This window comes from Helianthus annuus, chromosome 16, assembly GCF_002127325.2.
Source record: "Helianthus annuus cultivar XRQ/B chromosome 16, HanXRQr2.0-SUNRISE, whole genome shotgun sequence".
NCBI classification, from domain to species: domain Eukaryota; kingdom Viridiplantae; phylum Streptophyta; class Magnoliopsida; order Asterales; family Asteraceae; genus Helianthus; species Helianthus annuus.
The window spans coordinates 180,405,267-180,415,557 of record NC_035448.2 but is presented as its reverse complement, the minus strand read 5'-3'; positions in this window follow the sequence as shown (position 1 = coordinate 180,415,557).

The window sequence follows — 10,291 nt, the reverse complement described above, 5'->3', positions numbered from 1 at the left end:
TTCCTTGACTGGAAATGAATCTTGTGTTGTTAAAAAAAAAGAGTTTGTTGAAAGTAAAACAAGTATCGGAAAGCGTTGCTCACCAAAAAGATTTTCTTATTAAAATTTTATTTTCGGGAAAATGGACTCACAAAAATAAAGATTTTAGGGGGGATATATTCAGAAAATCCAAACGATTGCTTATATCTGACTCCTGCGAGAGGAAGTGATAGAAAATTGCTAACACTCTGTCATTTCTTGCTATCACAGAAAACAAAAAGAAATCGGGGTACCAAGCAACGACATGTCGGTAGATTCAGCAACACCAACGAGTAAACTGTTGTTAGGGAGCAAAACATAATGTCTACACAAGAATTCTGGCTTTTCTCAGACATTACGCATCTCAGTGGGTAACACATTGCGGCATATGGCTTAATGGTCTTGAATCTTGCGTTGATAGATTGCCAAAATCTGAGATTTCGGGTCTTTATATTGGTATTTCATTCGGGGGATATCATAGTCGTTCTTCTGCTGCATCCAGATACATGCTGACCTAGACGCTATGATATTCTTTTAATAATAAGTGCCTTAAAAAAAGGGCCACACCCTTTCTAATAAGCGCCATTTTTGGCCAAAATCCATAATAAGCGCCATTTTTTGCCAGAATCCTTTGATAGATTAGTTTGGCAACTCTGTTGTACGGTGGTACTGACCTGTTAGCCGAACTGTCTGTCTCAGCCCTCGATAGCTCTTGGGATCTTTGTTGTACAAAAGTACAGACCTGATCTCCGTTCTATCGTTGAAGAGAATGAAACCAATATACTCACCCGTTATGAGGAATCTTTGTGCATACCTTGATCGCGGGGGTATGTCCTGATGTGGGACTCACGAGGGCGTAATGATTCTATTTTCAATAGCTTGTGTGGGGGCCATCGAAGACTTGTCAATATTACCAAAAACATGATAAAAGCGCTCTCCGAAGGCATGTTGAAAGAAGGATGCATGGATTTAAGTGGACAAACATACTGGCAGTTTTTCTTGTGCCCTGGTTAGTCAAATAGTAATAATAAATTAGGAATTTGGCAACCGCTGGCAATATGATCTTCTGCAGGTAAGTTCGGTGAGTGTCAGATATTTCAAGGAAATCTGCCTTAAATGGATCCTCCCAAAGCAAGAAATTTGAAGTTCGGAGTCAAAATGGCCCAATTTTTGGCAATATTGTAAATATTTCGAAATAAACGAAGTTTTTAATCAAAAATGGGCACGTTTTTCGAGAAAGTTTGAGATCAACGAGCGAAACTAAAATTGGTTGAATTTCCATCACTTGGCGGCGAAATTAAGATACCAGCGAACTTATATGTTCGCTGGTTATCCTAATTCGTACATATATATAATTTTTTTTAACCAACAGTTAAAATTTCAAAACCAATTCAAAACCTCTCATAACCGGTCTCTTCATCTTCTCTATCGAACTCCGATTTGTTTCATAAACTCAACACAAGATTCGTATCCTATCAAGAATATAAGGTAATCTCCTTCAATAAATCACGATTCTCGTCTCTTGATTTGATGCATTTTCTGCCTGATCCTTTGGTTATGACTGATTAATATATTGTGGGTCTTTGAGTCTTGACATTATATGGGTTTTCGGGTTGTTCTTGATGAAATTACAGGTCTTAGATTTATGTTATATGATATAAGTGTTAAAATCTGTGTTAAATCCGACATACACCGTCCGCATAAGTTTAAGATTAGGGCAAAATTCATGGGTGAACGGGTGGATATGAACAGTTGAGTGCTTGAAAGGGTTTATCAAGAAAAATATGATGCCAGCGAATTTACCGATGAATATGGCGAACATAGCGAAATTAAGTAGGGAAGGTCAAAAGTCTCGAACGCGAGTTCGAGCAACCGGCAAGCACTCTATTTCGCTCGTGTAGCGATTTAGATTGTTGTTCTTCGCTGGTAATCAGTTTCCGGTAAAAAGGAACCATGTCATCGTTAAATTCGCCAGCGAATTTATATCATGGTCTGATCGACTAGCGAACTTAGCGAAGTTATTGTCACAGATCATGTTTGGTCATCGAGCGATGTTAGCGACGACTCCGATATCAAGTCAACTAGCGAAGTCAGCGGTGATGAATCATCATCGCTGACTGACCTAATCTTCGAAGCTCGATAACCGACACCAGCGATCATAGCTTGATTTGGCAGCGAAGATATCAATCTTTTGATTTCTTTTAATTCATTTAATTTAATTAAATATTTAATATAATTGTGTACATTTCTTGTAAATTCCATTCTCTGCATAGTTCATCGAGTAATTATCCACTCTAACTTGCCTCGTTTTCCGTGTAATGTGCAGTATGGTGAAGAATCTGGAATGGGATAAAACGCTAAGGCACAATCAAAGTATAAATCTAGATGAAGTGCCTACTGATTTTGAAGATATAACCAGATGGGTGCGTTCCAGCAGGATCGGACACGCTGTGGAGACATCCGTTACAGTCTACCCCATACATATTCAAGACTTCTGGCAAAACGTGAAGCTAGAATCCATCAACAACAAACCAGGGATAGTATCAACCGTTCGCAACAAGAGAGTGGAGGTGACTGAAGACAGGATTCGCCGAGTTTTAAAGTTTCAAGACAGTGATCAGGATCCGTTAAGTCTAAGTCAAGATGATATCCTCGATGGTTTTAAAGGAATGGGTTATGCTGGAGACTTCCGCAATAAGAAAGAAATCAAGAGAGGTGGACTCACCCGAGATTGGAGATTCATTGTTCATGTGATCTCTATGAGTCTAGCACATCGAAAAGGTGGATTTGATGGATTGAACCTGGAATGGTCGGCGGCCATGTTGAATTTATGCCTAAATCAGAAGTTCAACTTCTCGGGCTTAATATTCAACTACATGCGTGAAAATGCAAACGGAGCTACGTGGGCGATGTACCCTAGATTCATTCAAATGCTTATCAACAATCAACACAAGGATCTCCCGAATGATGGAAACACTTACAAGTTTCATGTCCCCACCAGCCGACAGTATACTGAAATAAAGACCAATGAATGGGTGTTGCTGCATGATTGGATGTACCGAGCAGAAAGATTACCAATTGTCAAGGCAGCTTATCAGAAGTACAAAGAGGGAGTAAGAGAAAAACAGTAGAGAGCTGCTCAGGCTCAGGCCGAAGCAGTTGCAAGAGAAGAACGCGGTAAAGGTAAAAGAAAAGAAAAACAACCTGCTGAAGGGGAACCGCCCAAGAAGAAAAAGGCAACAGAAAGCTCTGAACGTTTCATGGGTGCAAGCATAAAGGCAGCTGAATCTGAAGAGCACCGCCAACACATCAAAGATCTGAAAGCAATTCACGTTCTGCAAGAGAAGGAGAAAAGAGAGAAGAGTTTAAAGCGTAAAGAAATATCTCCCACTGAAAGGCCCGAAACGATACCTGAAGAAATTCAAACAATGAATGAATTTGTTGACGCCATACTTGTTGATCCCGATGAAGTCCAAGCAAGTCAAGGCCCATCAAATGTGTCTCCAGTAAAGCCTACAAGGATTTCAAGGCCTCCGGTTCCTCCGCAAAGGGTTCGCCCCTTCCAAGACCTATACGAGAAGTTAATCAAAGACTCCGGGCCTTCAGTGGCAAAAGAAATCTGCTTATTGAAAAATCAAGTGAATGATACCAACATCCTCAGGGAAAAGCTTAAAGACCAGAGGAAGAAAAACAAAGATATGACTGCGTACATGGCTAAGCAGTCCAAATTTATCAGGTTCCAGCAAGCAGGGCTGGAGAAAATGTATAGGATGATGCGAGGGATGTGTGAGAAAATGAAAATCGAGCCAATGTTCACGTTTGACGAAATCTTTGACTTCGATGCTTTTATTGAAGAAGAAACATCTCGAAAAGAAAAAGAGGTTGAAGCAAAGAAGAGGCGGTTAGAGTCAGTTGACAAAGTATCGGAAGGTAATGAAAGTGAGGAAGAAGCGGTAGATCGGGACGATATGCCATCAAAGTTCATTGAATGGGGGCTTGAGGATGAAGTTCTATACGAGCAAGCAAATGGAAAAACATTCGCTCCCGAGCACCCGGAATGGTTCAAAAAGGAAAGAGAACGACTTCCTGATTTTCATCAAGTTATCAAAGTTGAAAAATCTGAGGCTACCGATAAGATTATCAGTTGGAAGTATGATAATCTTAGAGGAATGTTCGTGGTAAAAAGACGCGGTGGAGTAATTCAGTACTTTGAAACTGGATTTGATCTATTCACACTTCCGAGATGGGATCTCAGGGAACTTGGGCGTCTAGACTTACTGAATCACGAAGAAAGAGGAATAGGAAGGGACTTTGAACGTATAATTGCTAAGGAATGTAACAAGGGATTCCAAAATCACGCTCCTCAGCGACCAAGGCGCAGAGTGTCCAAAACAACCATCGATCCAGTTACTGGAAAAGGGAAGGTGACGTGGGTAATCAACCCAGCTAAAGTTGTCACTCGGATCAAACTTCCAGAAGAAGCTCCTGTCGCTCTCACAAACTTCAAGAAATGGTTCTATGACAGTAAGACCGGTGAAGCTATTATAAGATCAAATGAGAATGAAGATATCCGTATTCTGGATCCAATGGATGTCTTCATGTTTGGGCTCTCTGATCTGACAATACTAAACGCCAACCGTATAAACGTGGGAGCAGGAAATGCTAATTTGGAGGAGGCGGCGTTATTTTCAAGAGCGGTGGAGCGAGCATGGAGGCTAAAAAGAGATATGCTGGATATGGTTGACAAAATGGAGAAGAGGAAAGAAAAGGATGCAAAGAAACAGGAAGCGAGAAAGAAAAAGAAACATGAAAGAAAGAAGGGCGGATCTTCTGCTTCTACTGCTGATCCAACCACCACAACCTCACAAACAACACCAACACCTCCGGCCTCATCCACATATGAGGCCACTAAGGAGGACCAACCAACGTGTGAAGCTAATGTTACTCAAGAAACTCCGGAAGCACCGACCGAGACCGTGGCACCACCAGAAACAATAGTTATCAAAGAAAATCCATCAGAGCCCGAGAAGCAAGCTACTGAGAATCCAGCGGCAACTACCGAAGAATGAAAAGACAAGTATGCAACAATCTAGGGGGGATATTGTTAGAGCTTATGAGATCGTTGATACTTGTGCTGGATTAGTTTAATAGTAGTTTGTAGCTATTTTGAATGTATAGGGGCTTATTTTGTAATTCTCTAGAATTAGTAATCCTGACTTGGTGTAGTTAAGATTCCAGCAAATTTATAAATTTGCTGGCAAGTCAGGAGTTCACTATAAATACCCCAAGCATTGTAACCTAGCCAAGCTTTTGGCTCTTTGATGAATATTAGTGTTGTTACTTTCTCTTGTTGATCTAGTGCTCAAATCTGATATCCAAGGTTGTTTATTGTTATATCTTATTGTTTGGATTCAATACAACACTTGTTGTATTCATTAATCCATTAGCTTCACCTTCATTTTTGTTTCTTCTTTACTTTACATAACTCAAACACCTAATCAATAGGTGTTGTGGGTTAAAACAACCAACCACTGTGATCTGGATATGTTTTGGGATCTACACGTGAAAAGTCAGGCGAATATTCCCAAATCTCTGGAGGTAGCTCTAATCGATAGGGAACCTTCCCAACTCTTTCCACAATCTTAAATGGTCCCACATATCGATGTGCAAGTTTTCCTTTCCTTCCAAATCTCACCACTCCATTCCAAGGTGAAACCTTGAGTAGGACACGATCTCTGACTTGAAATTCTAAGGGCTTGCGTCGCATATCCGAATAACTCTTTTGACGGCTTCGAGCTGTCACAAGATTATCGCGGATTTTCTTGATTTTGTCTGTTGTTTCCAGAACGAGTTCAGGTCCAGTAAGCTAAGCTTCACCGGTATCGTTCCAACAGACAGGTGAACGACATTTTCGACCATAGAGAGCTTCGAAAGGTGCCATATTAAAACTAGCATGATGACTATTGTTGTAAGAGAACTCGATCAATGGCAGATGAGAATCCCAATTACCACCAAAGTCTATCACGCATGCTCTAAGCATAACCTCCAAAGTTTGAATCGTTCGCTCAGATTAACTATCTGTTTGGGGATGATAAGCAGTGCTTAGATTCAGTTGGATTCCCAAAGCATATTGCATGGTCTTCCATAAATGAGATGAAAATCGAGCATCATCATCAGAAATGATATCCAAAGGAACACCATGTCGTGATACAATCTCATTAACATAAATCTTTGCAAGTTTATCAGCAGATAGATCCTCGCGAATTGGAATAAAATGAGGTGATTTCGTTAATCGATCGATAACAACCCATATAGCATCATGACCTTTAGACGTACGCGGCAACTTAGTGATGAGATCCATCGCAAGGCTCTCCCACTTCCAAACCGGTATCTCTGGTTGCACAAGCAAACCAGAAGGTCGTTGATGTTCAGCCTTGACTTTGAGACAAGTCAGGCATTTGATACATACAAGGCAACATCCTTTTTCATACCAGGCCACCAACACTGAGTACGAAGATCCTTGAAATAAAGCAACCCAATCGTCCTTCGCTTCAAGCTTAAGCTCAAGTTGACGTGGCAATTCCTTACCTATCAAATTTTGTGAAACACAAAATTGCTGAGCTTGAAGAACATGAGTTTGAAGATCATATAGCGTTTGGAACGCTTCTTATTGCTTGGGTCCCCACTCAAAAGGCTTATTCTTCTGAGTCAAAGCAGTGAGTGGAACCGCGATCTTTGAGAAGTTTGAGATGAATCGACGATAATAACCAGCAAGACCAAGAAAAGATCGAATCTCTGTAGGTGTTGTTGGTGTATTCCAGTCTCTAATAGCAACAATCTTGGACGGATCCACATGAATACCCTGCTCATTGACTATATAACCCAAGAATTGAACTTCTTTAAGCCAGAATTCACACTTGGAGAATTTAGCAAAAAGTTGTTCCTTCTTCAGGAGTTCCAATGTTAAGCAAAGGTGTTGCTCGTGCTCGGCTCGAGACTTTGAATAGACAAGAATATCGTCGATGAACACAAGGATGAACTTGTCTAAATAAGGTTTATAGACCCTATTCATTAAGTCCATAAAGATGGCTGGAGCATTTGTAAAACCAAAGGGCATGACAGTGAACTCATAATGCCCATATCTTGTATGGAAAGCAGTTTTGGGAATATCTTCTTCGAGAACACGAAGTTGATAATACCCAGAACGTAGGTCGATCTTGGAAAAGCATGAAGCACTTTGCAGCTGGTCGAAGAGATCATCAATTCGAGGTAGGGGATATCGATTCTTGACGGTAAGCTTATCAAGCCCACGATAATCGATAAACATTCGAATAGACCCATCTTTCTTTTTCATAAGGAGGACATGAGCTCCCCAGGGTGAAAAGCTTGGACGGATGAATCCCTTATCCAATAACTCTTGAAGCTGTTTCGATAACTCTTGCATCTCCGACGGTGCAAGACGATAAGGCGCTTTTGCAATCGGGTTGGCATTGGGTACAAGGTTAATATGAAACTCGACTTGACGAACTGGAGGCAAACCAGACAGTTCATCAGGAAACACCTCTGGATAATCCCGAATAATCGGAATATCCTGTATACTCTTGCTCTTGTCTCTCTTCTTGGTGACAGGTGCTAGGAAAGCAACATATCCTTTCTCAAATAACTTTGGGCTTTTGTTTCTTAATAGAAACGAGCATTTAAGGTTCTTGGGGAGATCACAAGTGATCATAAAAATGACAGAACCACATGAGTAGTTTATTTTTGTATTGACATCATAAGGTTGCATCAAACCTTCATACAATTGTATTTGTAACATCCGTCAAATTGGATTCCCAAAATCTGACCCGTTTTGAAATTTTGGATCCTAATCCTTGAAGCTCAGGAATTTTTCACGAATTGAGTAACCGTCGAAAGATTTTCTTTTAAATTTTTAATATAACTATCAATATGGTTATTTATTTATTAGTTTAATTAATTAAATTAATTAGATTTACAAATGAAAAGCTTTGTTCGTTTTATAAAAATAAACTGGTTAGATTTAAGTTAAACTTAGTTAGTTGTTAGGTTTTAATATTGGTTGTTTAAGTTATCTAAGTTAATAACTAAGCAAGTTAAATATAAGGGGCTAGATTGCAAAACTTGACAATTAAAAATGAAAAAAAATAAAATAAAATAAAATAAACCGTAGACCCTTGGGATCCCGACTCACCAAACAACTCAACCACCCCATTAAGCCTCTTTATGTGACATTTATTTCATCCATTCTTCTTTGATTGAAACTTTCTTTTTTCTTTTTCTTTTTCTTTTTTTTTATTTTCATCCATTCCGTCCATTCTTATATAAACTATAGCAAAGATCCTTTATCACAAACTAAATCCTTTTCCTTAACTCACCGAACTCGACACCACCACAATATCATTTCGTACCACCCACACACTCGCCGAAATCTTGCCGGAGGTGTGAAGCCGCCGCCAGAACACATCGAGCGTTCACATCTCGTGTTCGATACTCAAGCCTTGTAATCGTCACCGTCACTCAACCATAATCCTTCTCTGTTCGTCTACCCCGCCTCCTCGCAAACCCGCAACGGATATCACCTCGCAACACGCCGGAGAACGGAGAAGATGACTGGAGACCCACGGCGTTCCTTTACGTGTTCATGTGTTCTACATCGGAGACCTCGCCAGAACCGGGTTCGCGTCGGCCTTAACTGTTGGCCACGTTTCACGTCTGTCTCTTTTCCACTCAATAAACGCTACACCTAAAAGACGAAGCCGAGGCCGGAACTTGTACCATCGCCGGGGTCTCACTCGTCTTGCGTTAGGTATAAATTTTCTTGTCCATTTTGATTTTCGTTTAGTCATCAATCGATATTTACTTCATTCTAACTCTCTTATATTGTTTAAACAACAAAACATGTGAGTTTCACAGTTTACGTATGCTTATTTTTTTATATAAGGAAGATGACAAAATGTTAATAAAATCAAGATCCTTGTTATGAAATTGTAAAGTTTACTACAACTGCCTTCATTCTATTGAATTCATTACTTATTTGTTACTACTGTTGGGTTTTTTAGCAAAAGCAAAGGAAATAGTGGGATGGGTTTTCTTTGAGTTGGGTAAGTGTTATGGAAGAAGATGGTGTTACTGTTACTGTGTATACATATGAAATTAAAAAAAAAAACATAAAAGTTTCCAAACTACTATACCCTTTTTTTTTTCTTTTTTTATCTCTACTCAAAAACCTTTTTCCTAATATTATTTTCACAGATGTGTTATCCAACAAAATAATATCCAAAACAAATATTAACATTTTTTTTATGAAAGGAGAATTATTCTACTTGATTCAGTCATTAAGCCATTCAAATGAATAAATATCTATTTACTTTTATTATTAATGTTTTAAGTTTTGGTTTGATCCATGCGCCTCACGTGTCTGGCTAGAGTTTTCTTTTGTTTTTTTTACATATATATTCATTATTTTATCACAACACTCTTTTAATAAACAATTATTTTGTTAACACAATTTATTTACAATTGACTATCTATCAAAAATAACTTAATAAAAGTAAAACAGTTTATTTAAACCATATTTTTATAACTAATTAAGCAAAGTTTATTAATCAAATAAATCAATAATTTAACTTTATAACATAATTAGGCCCTTATAAATTAGAAATTGTTATTTAACTAGATCGTTATGTGGTATTTCAATATCTAGGATAATCGCTTTGCTCGTTCTCTTGGATTTTCTTAAATCTTTACTCGTGCGATAATTCAAGGGATTCTCATACGCAATCAAAGTGAGTATACTCGATCCCTTTTTCCCCTTTATACTTTGGGATGCAACATGTATACCTATTCAAAAACAACTTTTATGCTTAAACAAAACATACTCTATCTATGAACGTGACATGGAACTATTGTGAATATTTGCTATGCTTGTATGCTCTATGAACGATTTGGAACGTTATATGCTCATTAACTTTGCTAGCCCACCTTAACAATTATAGCGCTATAGGATTAACGCCCCGCCCGCTATTCTATTGGGTATTGTTAAGTTAAACATTATCACCCCGCTAAACTATTGGGATTAGGCTATTGTATGCGTTGTATTCTTGGGTTTGATCATATAGTATGCCAAAATTGCATTGCTAGTAAATTTATTCACTTAGTAACATGTTGGATATGAGTTTTTATTCTATTATGCTACGTAACCAAACTTGTATACTCGCCTTTGCTTTTGCATTGAACTCTATTTTAATACATGTTG